Source organism: Miniopterus natalensis, chromosome 6 (genome assembly GCF_054644295.1).
Source record: "Miniopterus natalensis isolate mMinNat1 chromosome 6, mMinNat1.hap1, whole genome shotgun sequence".
NCBI classification, from domain to species: domain Eukaryota; kingdom Metazoa; phylum Chordata; class Mammalia; order Chiroptera; family Miniopteridae; genus Miniopterus; species Miniopterus natalensis.
The window spans coordinates 68,358,401-68,379,617 of NC_142086.1; the positions used below are offsets into that span (position 1 = coordinate 68,358,401).

A 21,217-nucleotide genomic window follows, 5' to 3' on the forward strand; every position below is an offset into this window, starting at 1 on the left:
TATTTTTCTTAAAATCCATAACACTGATGTTTCTGGATGTATGAAAAATTACGCATTTTATCAAATGAATATCTACATTTTTGTAGAGCACTTGCTAAGCACAAGTTAAAATTTTTGTGTGTGTGGATGGGTCATGTACTATGTTGATTTGATAATTCATTCTTCCATTTAAGTAATTCAATAAATATATTTGAAAGTCTCTATGCACCAAGCATTACCTAGGTGTAAGGATACAGCAGTAATAAAAATATATGCAGGTAATAAAAAAAATAAAATAAACGCATTGAGGAGAAAAACAAAATTCCTACCTTCCAGGGTCTTACAATCTATTAGCAGGAAAAAGACAATAAACAAATAAATATAATATATTTTACAATGACCATATATATTAAGCATAGTAGAGGCGCAGAGCATGATGTGAGTGGAATGTGAAATCACTTATAGAGTTGTCATGAAAGGCCTCTGACAAAGTTATACTAAAGCACAGTTACCGAGTTAATCATTTGGATATCTGGGAGAAAGTTATCATGGGAAAGTTTTCTCAGAAGAGAAAGCAGCAAGGACATGCCTAAGACTGAAGTACTTAAGATGCTGAAGGAAGACAAGAAAGCTAGTCTGTGTGTGGTGAGTGGTAGAAGCTAAAATCAGAGAAGCATAGAGGGCCACGATATATAGGGTTTGAGGCTTAGGCAACTCCTTGGAATCTATTCTTAGTCATACAGTAAACCATGAGAGATTTGGGGCAGTTGAGTCACAATTAGGCTAAATTTTATAAGCGTCTCTCTTATGGGTACATAATGTGAAACAGAGAGAAGAGCTAAGAGGCCATGTAGAAATCTAGGCGCGAAATAACCGTGTCTTGGATTTTAAGTGGAAAGAAATGGTCTGATTCAGGATGTACTTTGAAAGCTCTGACACGACTTGCTGGTAGATTGGATGTAGGCTATGGGGTAATAAGAAGAGACAAGGGTGCTCCAAGGGGTTTGACCCGAGCTGCCAGAAGAGCAGAGGTGCCATTTCCCAAGATTAGAATGACTATGGTAGGATATAGTTGGGGTTCTGCAGTCAAAATTACACTTTAAGCTTAAGGTGCCTATTTTGCAGACACCTGGAGTAATAAAATAGCTATTCAGACACTGAAGTCTGGCATCAAGAGAGAGGTAGGGTCTAGAGGTATAATTTGATATCTAACAGAGGAGGATGGTGTTTAAAGCCATGAGACAGGATTATGTCATCTGTGGAGGTTGTAGACAGAGCAGATGTCTGAGCACTCCAAGGTTAGACGTCAGGAGAAGGAAAGGAAACCAGCAGAGAGAATGGGTGTCAAAGAGTTGGAAGGGCAACTAAGATAACAGAATATCTCCCAGGGCCAAAAGCAGAAAGCATTTCAAGGCAGGAGCTAATATCTTTATCAAATACAGGACAAGTATAATGAAAACTATATGAAACTGTGTAGAAAGATCTGTGGATTTGGAAATGTGAAGGTTATTGGTGGCAAAGACATGTGATATTTTGAAGGAATGGTGGGAACAAAACCCTTAATGGAGATTCCAAAGGGAATGGGAGGAGAGGAATTAGAGTTGCGGTTTGAATCAACTTTTCCAAAGAGCTTTACTCTGAAGTGGAGGGGGAAATCAAACGAAAGGATGTGGGGACAACAGAGGGTGTGAGGGGTTTTGATTGTTTTTGCTTCCATATGGGAGATACTGTAGTATGTTTGTGTGTTGATGGGAATGGTACAATGATTAATGTGGCTAATTTGGTTTTGTGTCATCATTATAATCATCTACCTGATTTTCTTCCATTCTTTATTTTATTTTAAGAAAATAATGTATCTACATACAATGCAAGCCACTTGGTTAGAAATCAGGCAGTCAGTAACGCGGATTTTGTGGGACACAAACTAAAGGATTCAAGAGATGAGAAACAAAGGTGAAACAAAACCACCACCCTAATTTTCTGAACACCAAAAAAAGCTATCATGAAATATTTATTTGATACAGGAGTGGGCAAAGGTAGGTAAATAATAATGATAATAATAATGATACAATAATTAATAAATAAATAATACAAGAATAAATTCTGTTTTGTGTACTGACAACTGTAAACCTAGTTTTGCCCACCTTTTATTTATTCCACATAAAGGGTTGTATTTTATCATGTGGAACCTATTGACTTGTAATGTGCCCTAAATTCTAAAGAATTAGTCTTATTTTTTAAGATGAGAGACAAATCAGAAGGGGCAGTTTTCTGAGAACTAAGGGAGGAAGCAACTTTATAACAGCCCCAGAAGGCAGAGACTAACAGCAAGACAAGCAGCTTGGGAAATAACCTCCAATATGTGAACTAGTAAAAGTAGTAATAAAATATTGACCCTGCCCGGCCAGGCGTGGCTCAGCGGTCGAGTGTCGACCTAGGATCCAGGCGATCGGGGTTCGATTCCTGGTCAGGGCACATGCCCGGGTTGCGGGCTCGATCAGCGACTCTTATCATTGATATTTCTGTCTCTCTCTCCCTTTCCTTTCCTCTCTCTGAAATCAATAAAGATATATTTAAAAAATAAAATAAAATAAAATATTGACCCTGCGACCAGGTAATATGCTATGTAGTGTCCTTTAGCATTCAGGGAAATATGCAATGTCAGGAAAATTAAGTTGTTAAAATGAAATGAACATGTTATAATAAAAATAACTGAGCCCTTGAAGAATACTGTTTGCACATAATGATAATACTAATATTATTAAATATGTTATTCAATATAATAATATTATTATTGTTTAGCCTTGTTATGTGGTCAGGCTACTCTTAAGAGAGTACTGACTGTCCTAGCCAGTGTGACTTGGTTGGTGAACCAGAAGGCGGCTGGTTTGATTCTGGTCAGGGCACATACACAGGTTGTGGGTTCAATCCCAGGTCGGGGTGTTTACTGGAGGCAACTGATCAGCATTTCTTTTTCACATGGATGTTTCCCTCTCTCTCTCTCTCTCTCTCTCTCTCAAATCAATGAAAACATATCCTTGGGTGAAGATTAAAAAGAAAAGAAACTAATGACCAAATGGCCTTTGATTAATCACTTTAAGCCTATTGTGTTGCTTGTGTTAATAATAATATTAATTAAAATGTATTAACTGCTAACATGTGCTAGCTCTGTGTGCAGGACTTCACTTTGATTATGACAGCTCTTTAGGGAAATATGATCATCATCAACAGGTGGTGACAAGGATACTGAGGTTTACAGAGCTTAAGCTGCTCAAAATTCCACAGATATTTATTAGTAGAGCCAGAGATCCAATTTGAACCCTGTGGTCTGATGGAAATCAAGTACATCTTCCCTGTACTTTGTTCCACTTCTATTAGAATTTTTGTGTACCAGTGGAATAGAAAATAATCGAATCCCTTTGTCCTTAGCTTCCTTATGTTTAGCATGGGACTGCTAATACCTACCTCCTGGGTTGTCATGGAAATTTGAGAAAATATATGTAAAACACATCACATATTTCTACACACATATCAAAGGAGGGTTGCCGGATAAAGTACAGAATACCCAGTTAAATTAAATCAGCTTGACAACATTTTTGTTTTGTTTTGTTTGTTTTTTTAGTGTATGCCCCACACATTTGCATGGAGCGTACTTAATTTTAAAAAAGTTACTTGCTCAGTTGAAATTCACATTTGACTGGGTGTTCTGTTTTTGTTTTTGTTGTCTGTTTGTTTCTAAATCTGGTCATTCTAACCGCAAGTCACATTTACTACAGAAAACTGAAAATAGCCCCTAGCAGTAGGGTTTAGCAAAACTGAGAAAGGTGTCAGAGGGACATCAGTCAAGGGCCCATGGTTGGTGGGAAGAGCAGAAAAATAAAGAACACCGAACTGAGAGCTGGCTCTCGCAACTGGGTCAGGACAGCAGGGACTGGGGAATGGGGGTCTCAAGGGACACCCTGTATTTCTGATGTCTACAGTTCTCAGGATTGGTTCTAGGGCTAGGAAAGCTCAGCTTGCATGTTTAGGGTTTACATTAAAATGCTAAGTGAGCTGGGGCAAGTAAAGATTAATATCATAAGGACAAAAGTTAATCTAAATATTAATATTCTAATAGAAATAAGGTTTCCTTCTTCCTTAGCCTGAATCTCTAATGCTATGAATATGTGTTTGAGTATATTTTATAGTTTAGTTTTGGGTTTGAGTTTTGTTTTATTTTTTTCTTTAAGGAAAGAAAACCTCTGGAAAATGAACATTGCATAAAATATACTCATTAATTAACCCTGAAATAAAGAATGAATGGAAAATAACATAAGCCAGGAACTATTGGTAGAATTTTCAAACTAATTCTGTTTCTAAAACTAGACTTTGCAATCTCAGGTTTTATTTTTAAATTATTATGAAAATAACAATTTACAATGTTCTATCTACTTATCAGTTTGAGTTATTAGAAAATAAGTTATTTAGACCTTGTTAATATAAGGGGTTTTATTACAAAGCAACCATTGTGGAAGTTATGGAAGCCTAACAATTATAAAAATGTTTAAAATTCAAACATGCGCCGGTTTTGATCTTGTCATCTCCATCAACTTTAGGTCCAGATATTCTTCTGTTAGTTAGTTAGTATTATAATAAATTGTGTATAAATTAAGATAGAATTTTAAATCTCTACCCAAATTATTGTATAGAACCCTATTGGTTGTTTATATCTTTTTCTATTTAATTACATTTTTTTTCTACCATTAGTAGTACAATGGAGATCATTTACATATAATGAATAAGTAATATTAAAGTAAGAAAAATTATTAACTTCTAAATATGAAATTGAATTTTATCTTTACAATTGCCCTTTCTTATGTTGAAACTTCTACAGAAAATTTGTTTAAAACATATACATTTATATTTATTGTCATTGAATGACAAAAATAAGACAATTCAGTAATGAGCTGGAAGCCCTTTACTCAGGGAAAATAGTCTCTGGGTTGGGCGAGAACAGTGCCTCGCCAGCGCTGGAGCGCGCTTCCCAAGGGATGTTTGAGCAACAGGGAGTTTTAGAAGCACCTATAGAAGCAGCAATGCAGTGACAGGACATGACTATTGGGGTTGCATATCTGACCTTATTTAGAGAGATTAAGGAACAACAAAAATAAATAGAGAGCCCAGAATTGGCTTGATGCTTGGGGACTGGCTGACTGGATATTCTGTGTTCTGGTCAAGTGGAGCATTTATGGGAGGAACATGAAAGTTATCTCTGTTTTGGTTTGCTGACATAGCATCTCCAAGCACCATTTTGAGCCTAGAAATTTATTTCAATGTTATGTCTTAACTTTCTGTCTCCTTTTTGGGGGCTAGGAAAGATTTTGGTGTAAATAAGTGAATTTAATTGATGGGCCAATTATGGTTTAAACAGAACATGCTCTCAACTAATTGTGTTTGAGGGTTAATAACCTTCATTTTGTAAAGTAGTATTGACTTTACAAAATATTGGTATACCATATATAAATTCTCCCATTGTAAACCTATCCTTGGATATAAATGTCACCAGGTATCTACTAAAGAAAAATAGGTGATACAAAATCAAAATTGACCTTCAATCTTTAATAATTTAAGAACTAAAAATTATTCATTTAATAAGAAAGAAACAGAAAAGAGAATAAAACATTATAGTAAGGGGATCAACACAAATATTTGATAATTTAACATCCAAAAGAAGAGTGTAATAAATTAATTCAACATCTAAAAAGTTCTACCTACATATTAATATATCTTTTAAATTTTATTGGTAAATAGTCAAAGTGAGCTTTGAAATAGCCAAAGTGAAGTTTAAAACCATAATCCTCCCCCCCCCCCAAAAAAAATGTGTACAGAGGACCATCATGGAATGCTGAGGATGAAAGTAAAGATGATTGAGTAGTTAGAGAATTGTGGAAATCCTATGACATTACGAAGGGCATCCTGAACACTTCTAGTAGCTTCAAATGAAAGACAACAGTGAACATGGTCTAGAAAAAATATGGCAAAATCATTTCTAATTTCAGCTCTTCTGTGGGGATGGCAACTGCTTATTGAAAGGAGAGATCTAAATCTCTAAAGTTAGATAAATTTGCAATTTGAGTATTCCAATTTTGAGTAACATTGTTTCTTTGCTTGTGTTTTTATATTATACTAATTAAAATTTAACAGAGCTGCTGTTTCCATGGTTGATTTAAAAAATAAAAGATTTATTGTATTTATTTTAGTTATCAATATTGTGCTGGAGCAGCTTCATAATTGCTGTGAAATTAATGTCAGTCAATTTAATTTAAAACAAGTAAAATAGAAAGGAAAAGAGGAAACCATCACTTAGTGAATGCTTTCATGTATTAACCTTGAGTCTGATTTTTCTGTTCTAGAAATTTCCCCTCAGTTTTATCCCTGATCTTGCCACAGATTGTCTTATAAGATACAAGCACCACACCAGTTCTTTATGTAATGGTGTACTAAAGAACAAAGCACATTTTAAGAGATAAAGGGAAGAACAGCTTGCCTCAAACACTGCTAAGGAAACCAAAGTCTAACAAGTTACTACTAATTTTAAATGGAAGAACTCAGTTCTCCAGATGGCCACTGAAGCAGAGCTGACGACACTATGCATCCTTACTCCCAGTGCCAATTTGTCTAGTGGTGTTCGTTGTCCCTGTATTAAGCCTCAAAGTGGAAAGCTGACCACACAACACACCCAAGGACAAAACAGGAACAAACGTTAGAAAGACAATATGCAAAACCCTCTTAAATGCTTTCTCTATAAACTTGAATCTGCTGCTAAAAAATCACAACTTAGAAAAATATCTGTAGTTCATACTGAGTGTAACTATAGATGATAAGACTAATTCTTACTGTCAGATATCTATTTTTTAAAATTCAGTAAATAAGAATATAACCTACCTAAAAGAGATTATTTGTGTCCCCCAAATCTCAACTTCTGTAATTGGAATGAAAATAAGGTATTTATTTATTTATCTATTTTTAAGTTTTTAATTTATTTGTTTCCATCACCATTTATCCCTCCTATATTCTCTTCCACTTCCACCCACCCAAGATTATATTTAAATCAAGTACTACAATGTCTATCACCTAGCAATCATAATTAAGAATGATAATTTTAACATTACTAGGAATCATAAACATAAAAAAAATTCTGCTGACCTCTATGAAAGACCAAAGAAATAGTAGCATTTTCAATAAGTTCAGATAATAATGTTTAGCTTGATAACAATATATTTTTTAAATTTGACAGTTAAGGAAATTTAAATAAGGGTCATGCTCTACTAGATATGCTTAAAGTCAGCTTTTACTGTTATAAATTTGATAGTCTTAAAAACCATGCTACCTCTCTTGGAGAACTGTATATAGTATCATATTAAGTACTTTACCTTGGAAGGTACTGTAAAATGAAAGTATCCTACTCTGGGAATATAAAAATTGCTCCGATAAACTTATTCTAAATATGAGCAATGGATCTAAATATTTACACACCTGAGATTATACAGATACATATGTAATGGGAAGTAACATATTTTAAAGCATCATGAATGTCAAAAAAATCTTCAAAATTTACTCATTCATCCTAAATTTTTATTATATAAAATTTTTTTAAAAGTGTTTTTTCAGTATTTGAGTTGTATTTACTATGCCACAAAAGAGATCCACAAACATTCAAATTTGGCAACAGTGTGATATTGATATAAAAGTTGAAGATTTTATACATTTTAAAAATTAAAACCACATGAAAATTAGACTTTGCTATTTTTTTGTATGTGGACTTCAATATTTTCACTCATATTGGCTTTATGTTACCCATTCAAACCCCCAAATAGTCCACAGAAAATAAAGGCAAAACATTTTTACACTATAGAAAAATAAAAGTTTATAATGGTTTTGTCTTCCACAAGCTAAATACTAAATAATATTATGAACACTCATTTACCATAAAAGGAAATAATTTTATAATAATTTAAAAAATACATATAGATTAACTTTTTAAATATAAAAGGTAAAAATAGTCTTTGGCTTTCCTAGCGTTGAAAATTAATATATAAAATCAAAAGAAGTACATAAGTCTATCACTCCATAGTTGATGATAGTTTTCTTTTTTCCTACACTTAACTTTCTTAAATATAAGGTTATGTTCAGCATTTTTATAGCACCTGCCTCTGTTTTATTTATATGAATGGCATTTTAGAAATATAAGCATAGGAATCTAAATGCTATTCAAAATCGGCCTTCTTAAGGTATAGCAAAATAAAGTGACCACAATATGACCATACCTTTAAAATTAAATATTTATTTATTAGGTTTATAAAAGAAGACCAAATTGGTATTTAATTAAAGTAAAATATATTTCTTAAAGAGAATCTAATCACAATGGATTATGTAGCATTTGTTCATAAAATATCCCTGGAGTATTATAAATTAAACATAAAAGTTACTAAAAGGAATATGCAAATTTTTATTGTTTTTAATGATGTTTGTAACTGGTATACAAAGAATAAGTATGTACTTGGCAAGTCCAAAAAATTCCTTGAAGTCATTTTTTCATCAGCATATATGAATTCATAAACAGCATCTGACATTCCATCACTCCTTTTTCAATAGCTGGTGCGAGAATACTGAACATTATTTAAAACAGGCAGGACTATATCAGGTAGTCAGTTTTTCTTAATGAAATTTACCTCAACAGAATCTTAACCTTAGAAATTCCACAGTGAGTAAAATACCTTTTACTTTAAAAATTCTAATAATAAAATTTTTCCTGCCCTGGCCGGTGTGGCTCAGTTGGTTGAGTATCGTCCTGTGTACAGAAAGATTACCGGTTCGATTCCCAGCCAGGGCACATGCCCAGGTTGTGGGCTAGATCCCCAGGTAGGGGGCATGCAGGAAGCAGCCAATCAATGTTTTTCTCTCACCCTCTCCCTTCTTCTCTCTCTAAAAATCAATAAAAATACTTTATTTCTCCTCAATTTTATCTCAATCATTTTTAAATGAGTATCTCAGCGTACTGTGCAGTGATAATTTTTTTAAAAAAAACTATAAATATTTTCAAGTGTATTGAATATGATTGTTTTCAGATAGGGAAAACTTCAACTGTATTTCCTAAGGAAACTTACTGAACAAACAAGCTCCTAGAAAATATTACTTTACTTTAAAATGGTCTTTATTACAAGAGATTGCAGCAAAAAAAGAAACAAAAAAGAATATTACATGATGTCAGAAAGGTAAACAAAGAAATATTATAATTCAACTATAATTTATCTAAATCTGAAGAATTCTTTTTCTAAACTTATAAAAATATATCAAATGCTGGAATATTGAATAAGCTAAAGTGAGGAACCTAACAAAACTTTTTGTTACTGTTGTTCTGTAATATTTATCTCAAAAATAAGAAAAAAATGAAAGTTATGTACTATTTGAGTTTTCATTGCCATTTTATCAACCAAAGGGGAAAAAATCATGATTAGGGAAAATATGATGTATCATTGTTGTTTTAAAGTAAAAGTTTGATAATATCTATTTAACTTATCCTGCCAAAAACATAGCGTCATTATTTATAGTTGTTTCTAAAGTTACAGTGTTCTAGTCAAGCTATTTTCTCTCTAATTTAACAACTGGGTTTTTCATAATCAATATATGGAAAGAACCCAATTTGGTCATTAGAACAATCATAGCAATATTTCATCATTTTGAATATTATTCAGGCAGATTAAAATAAACTACATAATTTCTATGATAAAGATGAGATTGTATCATTATTTGGGCATCTTGTTCTAGCCCCTTTTTGGTTTATCCAATATTATGAACATAAATGATCATTATAGAAATCAAATATATATCTATATATTTAAATATATCTTTATTGATTTCAGAGAGAGGAAAGGAGAGGGAGAGAGATAGAAACATCAATGATGAGAGAGTCATTGATCGAACCCGCAACTGGGCATGTGCCCTGACCGGGAATCGAACCCCGATTGCCTGGATCCTAGTTCGATGCTCAACTGCTGAGCCACGCCCGGCCGGGCAGAAATCAAATATTTTAAATTTTACTCCACACCTCCATAATATTTTATAATTTTATTCATTGAACAAATACTCATTGAAAACCAATTATGTATCAGGCACTGTGCTAAGTGTTCTGAGTCAGTAAAAATATTGTGTAGAATAAAGCACAGACCTATCATCAAGGTGGAGACCACTTAATGCTGGAAGGGAGAAAGAAATACGCAATTTACCATTCAGAGGGATAAGGAGTGTAACATGGCTAACTTCTGTGGAATAAAATACAGAAGAACAGCAATGCAGTCCTAAAGTCTTATGGAAATGTTTCTCAAAGAATCGGAGTCCTTTGGTAAGAGGAGATAATGTTTGCAAAGATCCAGATGTGACAGAGAGAGCAAGAGAAAGTAAGAAGACAGGTGTGGGGAGACATGAATATGGAGAGGTATGCAGAAACCAGGTCATAAATTTTGTAACTCTGCTATTTGGGGGTTATATTTCCATGTGGAAACATTTTGTTTTGTTTCTTTTCTTGTTTAAATCAGCAGACAATGCTATCAAATTTGAATTTTATCAAGATCATCCTGTCTGCTGAGGAGAGGATGGCTTAGAGATGAGCAATAAAAGTGACTGGAAGAATGATTTGGAGGTTTGTTGCAATGGTCCAGGGCAGCAATAGCAGTGACCTAGATTAGCAAGGTTATGTTGGGAATTAAAAGACCAAGCTGACAATGGGCTTGAGAGGTTCAGTGGACATAAGTCACAGTGTTAAGTGATTCATTAGACATGGAGAGTGCATGAGAAGAAAGGGAAATTATTGAATGTTATCCAGTTTTCTGACTTGACTAGCCAGAGCCTCTTACTGAGTTAGGCGGTTGTGGAGGACAGGGTACAACTGACAAGTTCAGTCCCTCATACATTGAGTTAGTGCCTCTGAGACATCTGTGGGGATAGGTTGAGAAGGTACTTGGATAGAAATGGTAATTTAATCAATCAGATTGGGTATGATCACTAAGATATTTTATGTAGAATGAGAAGAGTCGCAGTCCTAGGATAACTATCAACACCCAGTGTTAGGGATGAAGAAAAAAAAAGGTGCCTAAAATTCAGAGTAAGAAGGAATGGCTAGAAAATTAGAAAGGAAAAAAAAAAAAAGAAAACAAGAAGTTTGTGATGTTTCTGAAGGCAGCAAAAGTAAGTTTGTCAAAAAGAAAGGTAAAACACTGACAGAGCACTAAAAACATGCCCTTTATATTTAACCATTTAGGTTATTGTTGTCATCCATCTGTGCTGTATCTTAGATCTCCAAAATTATATGAAGAGAGATACATTTCTCTCCATCTGCCTATATACATATGAGTGTGCATGCATCAAGATATTCAAAATATGTCACAAAACATCTTAGGCCACTAAGAAACATAACCATGTGCTTAAAATTTTGCTTGGAAATATATTTGTGTTCTTTTAATAACCTATACAGAAATAAACACGAATCAGTTTCACCTTTCCAAACTTCCATACCCTTCAACTGTTCCTTCTGGGATTCCCAGTCTAACAAACTTCACTGCAGTGTTTCAACTTCTGGACATTTCCTTCACACTTGGGCTTTAACTGATGTCGGGTTGATTCTGAAGACTCTTTTTCACCTTCAGTCCATTTAAGGAATACTGTTTTTATTTCACCGTGCCTGTACCACAGAGTTGTATATACATATATGTCTACCTGAGTTCTTATTACGATTTTTAACATTAGTCCTCCCTTCTCTCTCAGAATAAGTCAATTCACTGAAGCAGATTCTATCAGATGATATCAGACTATGCTATTCCACTTCCCTATCTTTCTGCAGTCATCTTAAATCCAAGTGAATCCTACTAATTCGCTGGAGATTTTTAGCATCTAGTTTACTTTCCTTCTCTCTATCATAAATCATGAAATCATTTTAAATTATTTCAGTCATACCAATAATCCATCCAATGATTTAACTCTTTTTATTCAATCTTTCCCACCTGCAGGAATTACAGCCCTATTTATGTCTAAGTGTATAATTGCAATCAAACAGTTTAATATGCCTGTAAATACACACGCACATACACACAGTGCAAATAAATTGAAGACCTCAAACTCAAGAAGATCTTTAATGTTGCCTAGTATTAAATGTCCCTACTTAATTCATTTCCCAATTTTTTCTACAGAATATTTATATTTTGTCTCTCCTCAAAGCTTAAAAATTCCTCCTCCAGTCATAAACTTACATTTTCAGTATAAGCTTTCATTTTCAGTATAAACTTTGATTTATACTGAAAAAAATACACCCAGACTCGATCAGCTCACCATATCCACCAACCTATCAAAATCATGCCTAAGTACTCTACCTTCCTCCTTCTGTAAAATGTATTCAGTCTCCCATCTCTACTCTGCATGGGATTCTGTGGAGCCCATTCACTCATGACTATGCAAGAATTTAGCTTTTAAATTTTTTCGTCTCTTCATCATCATTTTTTCTTCTCTATCATTCCCATTATTTTACTAATATACAATATCTCTAATCTTGAAAAAAAAAGACCTCACATTGTTCAATGTAGTTGCTTCCTCATTTTCCTACTGTCTTTGACAGCAAAACTCTCTAAATGAGCTGTCTCTACCAGTTGCCTACTTTTCTCCTCTCATTCAATATTTAAGCTGTTGCACTGTCTCATTCACCTCATGGTGACTGCCCTCCTAATTGTCAACCGTGACTTCCACATCCCCAAATCCTGCTGTCGTTTCTCAATCACCTTACTCAACCTGTGTTTGAACTCCACGCATTTCCTCCTCCTTGAAGCATCTTCTTTTGTTGGGTTCTGGGAACCCAGCAATCACCAGGTAATGTCTAATCTTTATGAACCTGATATTTTAATCTTTTTTGGTGTTTCTCCTCTTTTCCTCAGCTCTGAATGTTGTAGTGCTCCAAAAGTCAGTCTTTGGACATGTTTTCTTTTTCATACATTATTCATTTCATAAGTGATCCCATCCAGTTTCATGCCTTTAATGGCCATCTACATACTGATGGCTTCCAAAGTTATATCTGCAGCCCAGACCTCTCCCTGAACTCCTGGATCTTATGCGCATACTCACTTAGATATTTAGTAAGCATCACAAACTTTAAGTATGTGTAATTTTTCTTTAATATTCTCCCCCCATGCTTCCCTATCTCAGTTAAACATCACTTCATTCTTCCAGTTGCTTATGCCAAAATCCTCAAGGATCAACAATGCTGCCTCCCTTTTTATCATTTACCACATTCTGTCTGTCAGTAAATAATGTTAACTTGACCTTTAAAAACATAACCAAGCCAGAATTCACTTCAAGAGTACTCATTGCTTATAAGTTATTAATATCCATTACATATCTTTTCATCTAACACAGTTGTAAATATAGTCTGGGCATTAAGTGATATTAAGAAATAATTGTTAAATTTATTAGGTTTGACAGTATTGTTTTGGCTAAGTAGAAATATGTCCTTTTTAGGTGGAGAGAGATACATACTGAATTTCCTAGGTAAAGAACGTAATGTCTGTACAATAGCTTAAGACAAACAAATAAACAGATTGAGTTAGAAAATATCCAGAATTTAAGCACTCTTTACCATTTGTACTGCTACTATTTAGGTTTAAACCACCATCGTCTCCCACCTGAATTTTTTCATTAGCCTTCATCTCAGTTCCACACCAGCTACACAGCTTCCCTTGCTGTTTCTTGAACTTACCAGCACACTTCCGTATTAGGTATACTCAGAGCTTTTGCACCGAGTCTCCCTCTCTGGTCTCTTTGCCTCCTTCTCCAGATATTTGCATGAATATATCTTTCATTTTCTTCAGGTCACTCAAAAGTCACCTTCTCATTGGATCCTCTCTTCATTACCTTAGCACATTATCAATACTCTATACACTTAACCTTTTCTTTTTCTGCTTATTTTTGCCCTCTTTGCACATACTATTTAGCTGATTAATGTTAATCATCATCTCTCTCCCACCAAAAAAAACATCAGAGGGTTTTATATATTTTATTTAGAACTGTATACCTGGAATATTGTTGGGCACATAATAAATAATCAATGAGTAATTATTCGATAAGTGAATAAATAATTGAATTATCCTTCTCATCTTACCTCTAAAGCTCTCCAGATCTTAGTTCTTAGATCTCTTTCCTGTTATTTCCCTATAATTTTCTCTAGGTAATCTCATCTATATCTATGATATTATACTCCTTATATATGCTCATGGATTTTGTTTATATATCTGAATGTCTCCTACCTTTGCAAGATGCTCAAAACCCCAAACTTTTCTATATTTAAATCCTTACTTTCTCTATTCCACATTAGCAAATTCTTTCAGCTCAACCCTTAGATCTAAAACTTACTTAGATTGGACTATTTTCAGATTCAAGCCTATTTTATGTCACCAATGTATCCGTTTTGATTTACTGCAATAGCCAGTCTCCATGATCCCACCACTGTGTCTCTACAGCTTATTCTCCTCACTGTGGTTGGAGTTATCTTTTCAAGATGTAAGTCAGATCTTATCACTGCCTAGATAATAGCTCTCTAGTGACTTCATATTTTATCTAGAATAAAATCCAGATTTTACATCATTGTCTAAGAGGACCTATAAGTCATGTTCTTTGCTACATCTGTTAAGATTCTCTCCCTTTTTGCTATACTCCAGCTATCCTGGTCTCCTTGAGACCACTTATTAAAAATATATGGATAAACAGGCTCTGAGAAGTTCAATACCTTTGTGCAAGCTCAACCAATTTTTAGTAGTAGAGTCTGGTAGCAAAGCCTGATTCCAAACCATGTGTTTTGCAGCCCCTTCGGGTGTAATGTGATATTGGGAGCAGGTTGGGGACATTAATTAAATCAGAACACAGAAAGTGTGTGCTTTTGTGGAGGTTAAGTGTGGTGTTGTGGTCCCGTAGAGTTGATGGAAGGCAGATAAATAGAGGTGTATACACAGTGGTTGGGATTTCACAGCCAAAGCCCAGCAAGCTGTTGTTGATGAAAGAAATGTGGAGACATGTGAATCCACCATGGGTAAGAATAATTAAAACTGAGAATGGATAAGTTTGTCAAGAGAGAGGATAGAGGAGAGAGGATGAGTTAAGGTGAGGCCTTAGTAAAACCAGAATCTAAATGACAGCTTGATTTGTCTTTTATTTATTGCAAATATTTGAGTAACAAGGTCTTACTTGCCTCCGGTCACAATGACAGGAATTTTAAAGGTAGGACATAGGACAGGTATCTTTATCAAAAATCTCTAGGGAGGCATGTGTAATTTTACAAAGTTTCCCAAATAACTTGGTCTGACCCCTAATTAGATGTGTCTCCTTATCAACACCATTTCCTTGTCTTTATTTTCCTTCCTGTTGAGAAGCACTGATGTATAATGTAGGAAGCAGAAATGCACCTAAAATATGTTTTCAAACTACACAGACAAAAGAGCAGGTTAGCAATAGAAGAGAAAATAATGGTATAGTAAAGAGACACAACATAACAATAAATACATATTAAAAGCCGTCTCATGGATAATATTCTCATCACTGTACAGATAATATAAGCTACTGGTAGATGCATGTCTGACGGAATGTGCTGTTAAGAAAGAGTTGGGATGAAGATTATTTAAATTACAGTTTTAAAAGATGAAATGCAATTTCATTTTAACTACTTCTTAATCCTAAAAGTATTGAAATAAATCACATTAAAACCCGAAAATCTAAGCACACACTTACATGTGGATATCTCGGTTTTTCTTTCATCTCCACAAAAGCAAGTCTTTTCTTGTTAAACTTCCAACAAGCCATTCTGGATTAGAAAGAGCTTGGCCAGTAGAAGAAGATAATAAAACCTACCTCACAGCTTTATCGGGAAAACATACCCAGTGATATGTAACCTGCTGTGGAAAGCCTACAAGCAGCAGCCAGGATGGACTGTTCATTACAATCTTCACTATTGCCCTGTCGCCCTCCTCATATTCATAGCTTCCATTTATTAAATATTTCAGTGAGATCCATCATGGCTCTAAAATTTCCGCATAGATATTTTATATATACTTTATAGTCACTCTATGTAAAATGCATTAATATCCCTATTTTACAAATAAACTGAAGATTGGTGATTTTAGACAAAATGCCCAAGGTCATGTAACCAATCATATTTTTAATAAATATTTCTCCTACCTCATTTCTTGATATTAAAATTATTTTTAAATGATGGTAACTGAAGTTATGCTTTAGAGCTCGTAGTGTCAGAAAAATATCTTTAAACTATAAAATGAATATGTTTTTGGAATACTGCTTATCTTTATAAAACTACCGTTCTCTATATAGAAAATAAACTTTATTTCATTCTCAGGTGGAGAACATATTCAGATTTGTAATTTTAAAAATGTATTTATTAATTTTACACATATTCCATAATTATATTTCAAATTTCATAATTATATATTTATATAACATTTTGAAAATATATCTGATCATAACAAGATAACTACTTATGTAGTTCTAATCATAAAACAGCATAAAATTTAATGGAAACAGTACTTTCAATTCTTTAGCATTACCTTAGATATTTTTGCATACAGTCCATAAAATAGCTTCCAGGGAACACTTCCTTTAAATTCACACGTTATTAAATCATACTTCCCAGGAGTGAATAATTATCTTTGTAGTTTTTATTATGGCGTGCCTTGGACATAAGAAGTAAAATTCTGTGACTGACTTGGCTGCAATCAGTAGGTCATTCGGAAGTTACATGCATCATTGTCACTGAAGTAGAGTCTGGAAGAAATTGCCTGAGCTGTATTTAGAATCTATGAGAATTGCAAAGTCCGCTCTGTTCCTCCTTCTCACATTTCTCTTTCTAGGTAAGCGCCAGAAAGCTGTAGCCAAGGCGCAGTGCAGGAAGTGAGGTTTGCTTTCATTGCTCTTCTTCAGTTCCTCTCATAGCAATTTTCTATGACTCAACAGCCAGTTATGAATTATCACGTGTTCTTTACAGATATTTGGTTATACCTCTTGTCTTTCTTCATAGACAATATTACCATCTGAACTTTAAATATTTATTACACTGTTTATTTGTTCTATCTCCACAGATTAAATTGATGGTTCTCTGAGATCAGGGACATAATTCTGTTCACTGCCATATCTATTACCCATGGAGGAGTTTCTGGTACACACTAGGCAATAAAATTCAATGACTGAATAATAAACAGCTTCCTGGAAAAAATTGTGTTCAATATTTTATTATGGATTCAAAAAAATTGAGCATAACATTAGCTAAGATGTGACTGATACCTCTCCAGATCCTGGAATAACTGCATTGTCTCACACATGAAGAAGTTATCTTTATTTTTATTTTCTTTAAATTGAATTTATTGGAGTCAAGTTGGTTAACTAAATTATATAAGTTTCAGGTGTACAATTCTACAACACATCATCTATATATTGTATTGTCTGTTCACCACCCCGAGTCAAGCCTCCTTCCATCACCATGTATCCCCCCTTTACCCTCTTCTACTATATGCTAATAAAATATGATTCTTCAATGAGTAATTTAAGGCTTAAATGGAACATCATAAAAGTTTTCAGTATGAAAAATATGGGATAATTTTCAATTTAATAATTATTGGTCAAATAATATAATAGAAGAATTATTGAAAAACAACGTGGTATTTTGCATGGTAGGTAGCAAACATATTTACTGTTATCTCTCTAATGTTAGTATAGATTTAATATCACTAGGGTCAGAGGTTCTCATCAATTAGTTAAACTATATAAAGTTAATCATTAAAATGAAATAAGATTTTTTTTCTGTGATAACCATAAAAACACAATAAGCTTGAGTGCTCACTTTGGCAAATTTACTAAACATGATTTGGGACTTTGTTCTATATTGCAAATAAAACTTACTTAAAATATTTGTGTGCTAACAAGTTCCTCCAAAAATAGTGTTATTGTTATCTATGCACTTTAATATGGCTCATTTTTTTCTTTCACCTTATTTTCCCTAGAAGCAGTGTCTTGTAAATATAAAAATAAAATCAAATATCCATAGATATTTTAAAAATTTTAATTCATACTATATTCTTCGTATTGCCTAAATATTTTCTTTGCACATTGGAGATATTTACATTTATGTATTTATAAATGAAATTACACTGTGTTCAAATACAATCAGTGTAACAGTTTCCTTTCTTCAGCAAGCCCCCCAATGGGTAAAACATTTACCAAGCAGCTTTTTTTGAGCACTGACTCTGCTAGTAAAAACAGGCATGTTCTCTGCTCTCATGGAGTTTTCCAGTCTAACGAAGGTGACTAGTCAATTATAGGGACCTCCAGTGAATAGTGATATAAAGGAAATAACTTTGAATTCAAGAAGAGTTATCTGATAAGCTCAAACTACCCATTGAAAAAAGAAGTTGCAGTAATTTAAGGTTTTTGTAAAATTCTCTTAGAGCATTTGATTTTCCAAGTCCCTTAGAATGTTCAAGTGTTCCCTTAAAATTAAGCTATTTTAAGACTCTTGTATGCTATTACAAAACCAAGTTTTCAGGACTTTTTCTTGGCATTTCCTAGGCTTATTCCTGAAACTGTGGGCTTGATGCCATAAATTTTATGGCACAGACTAGAGCAAACCAACATGAATAAGAACAAAACTGACAGAATTTGGAGGACTCAAAAAAAGAAACTAATTTGTTTCAAGTTTGGGATTATTTCCCTGTCCATAGCTAATGCTCTCTGCTCCCTTATTAACATAAATGCTCTGGTGTCATTATGCAGAAGTGCATTTGAACTTTCTACAGACCTTTGGGCTACAGTCCTTCTGGGATTCATGTGATTGCATCCCGATGATAATAGTTGCTCTACAAACACTAGGAAACAAAATTAAGTACAATAAAAATAACAGTAGTAGTTCTGCTGTCACTAGAAAACAAAAGTTGGTACAAATATAATAATTTTCACATTTAGAAATTAGGCAAGATACCTGGATGCACTTACTAAGCTAGTAAAAGAAGAAAAGATGGAAGGAAAGAAAGGAGGCAAGGAGAGAGTATATAAAAGGAATTGTACACACACACATATAGGAAGGAAGACAGGAAAGGGAAGGAAGGAAGGAAGGAAGGGAGGGGGGAGGGGAGGGGGGGGAGGGGGGAGGGAGGGGAGGGGGAGGGGAGGGGGAGGGGAGGGGAGGGGAGGGGAGGGGAGGGGAGGGGAGGGGAGGGAGGGGAGGGGAAGGGAAGGGAAGGGAAGGGAAGGGAAGGGAAGGGAAGGGAAGGGAAGGGAAGGGAAGGGAAGGGAAGGGAAGGGAAGGGAAGGGAAGGGAAGGGAAGGGAAGGGAAGGGAAGGGAAGAAAGGAAGGTTTCTGCTTCTCTCTGGATCAATCTAGTATTCAGTCCAGTTCATCATTTTCTGGAGAGCTGGAGAAGGCTAAGTGTTACCTAGTATTCCTCTTTAACTCTCCAGCTAATCAAGCAAACTCTTCTGCCCCCAAAATTAAGAGGAAATAAGAAAGAATAATCTTCCAGGCCATGAAAGTTTTGTTCATTCATCATACCAACAGTACTATAAAGGTCTTTGAAATCTTTTGTCTGTCAACCTTTTGCCCTTTCAACTGATGAACACCTGAAGTTGTACAATTCAACCTAGGTGCCAAATATGTGCGCTGGGAATCGATTTGTTTGCATGCTTCTGTCTAACTATTTTAGTGAATGAAGTATTTAGGAGAGTGGGTTAAGTACAAAAACCTCTTTTAAATACTAATTCAGATATAAATGTTCTAATAAAACATAGAAAATGTGTTTTAAAGTGGACATAAATTTACAGAAAAAACTACATATCTCAGAAAAGGTGAAAGTGTGTTGGAAGATTTAGATTTGGGTGAAAAGGAAAATCATGTCTGTGTGTAGTAATTTTTTTACTCCTTATTTCCCCCTTAAGTATGATTGAATTTAACAGCACTGACTGATAACCTCTGCCAGGCTCTTTGTTCAATAAAATTTTTTTTAAAAATGATTAGACAAAGTTCCTGACACCAGGGAGAACTTAAGTATGTTTACCTATATGCTGTATTTAGCTTTATTCTTTTAAGTCATTCTTTAGACTGGATATTTCTTCCTAACTTACCAGGCATCCACTTCCATAGCACATGTCTAGCTGTATTGTAATTGGACTTCGCTTATTGCTAGTGCTGATATCTCATCCCATATTCTGTAGGCCTCTAGTTACTGCTGTTGCTAATTATTCTTAAAGTTGAAAGATGATGTACGGCTAAGTATATCTCATCTTTCTAACGGTATTTTTTAAACTAAAATGTAATTACTTTTTTTTATTAGAGTTGAGTGAAAAGAAATATCCCACTCTTTTTGTTTTCCTTCCCTAGGAGTTTTAGCCCATGGATGTATTTTGCCTTTTGAGCAAATTTAATAATAGGATCATATGGTTTATATATTTCCTTTGGGATTCTGGCCTTCCCTCCCTCCCTTCCCCTCCCCTCCCCTCCCCTCCCCTCCCCTCCACTCCCCTCCCCTCCCCTCCCCTCCCTTCCCCTCCCCTCCCCTCCCCTCCCCTCCCCTCCCCTTCCCCTTCCCTTCCCTTCCCTCCCCTCTCCCTCCTTTCCCTTCCCTTCCCCTCCTCTTTCATAAAGATCTATATTCCTATTTCTCTGTGAAGAAGCTGAGAATGTATTGCAATCCATTAGTCATGAATGATAAAATAATAAAAATTTCATTACCAACTTGACCATGGGCTCTATTTCTACAGTATATTTAGATTCAAGTAATCATTGTTAGAGAATTTCTGAATTATTGCAAACTTCCTCAGTGTAGTAATACAGTCCTGCCCCTTAGGTACCCGGATTTCTGTCTAGAAAAACAAACCTGTTAAAGTTAGGAGGAAACTTAACAAACTAATGAATCTAGGGAATTGTTCTTCAATAATTACTTCCCTCATTTCTATAATTTGCAATGGAAATGTCAGGAGACGGGAGGAAGCAAGTAACAAAAATGAACTAGATTTAGATAGTTGCATTAAATATATCCTAAATTGAAAGTAATCCACTTATAAAGAATTCTCTATGCACAATTACGTTATTATACACTCCACATTGCTCTAGTAACTGATATTTTTGCCTTTATTACATCCAGAGGGAAAACAGTACAGTCAAGAAACCTTCCTA

General features: G+C 34.5%; 1 protein-coding gene across 3 annotated transcripts in view; it reads left to right on the forward strand.

The window, feature by feature from the left end:
• The window catches only part of BCHE (butyrylcholinesterase), a 54,989-nt gene that overhangs the window by 11,939 nt on the left and 21,833 nt on the right, over positions 1–21,217 (forward strand). The window lies entirely within an intron of this gene.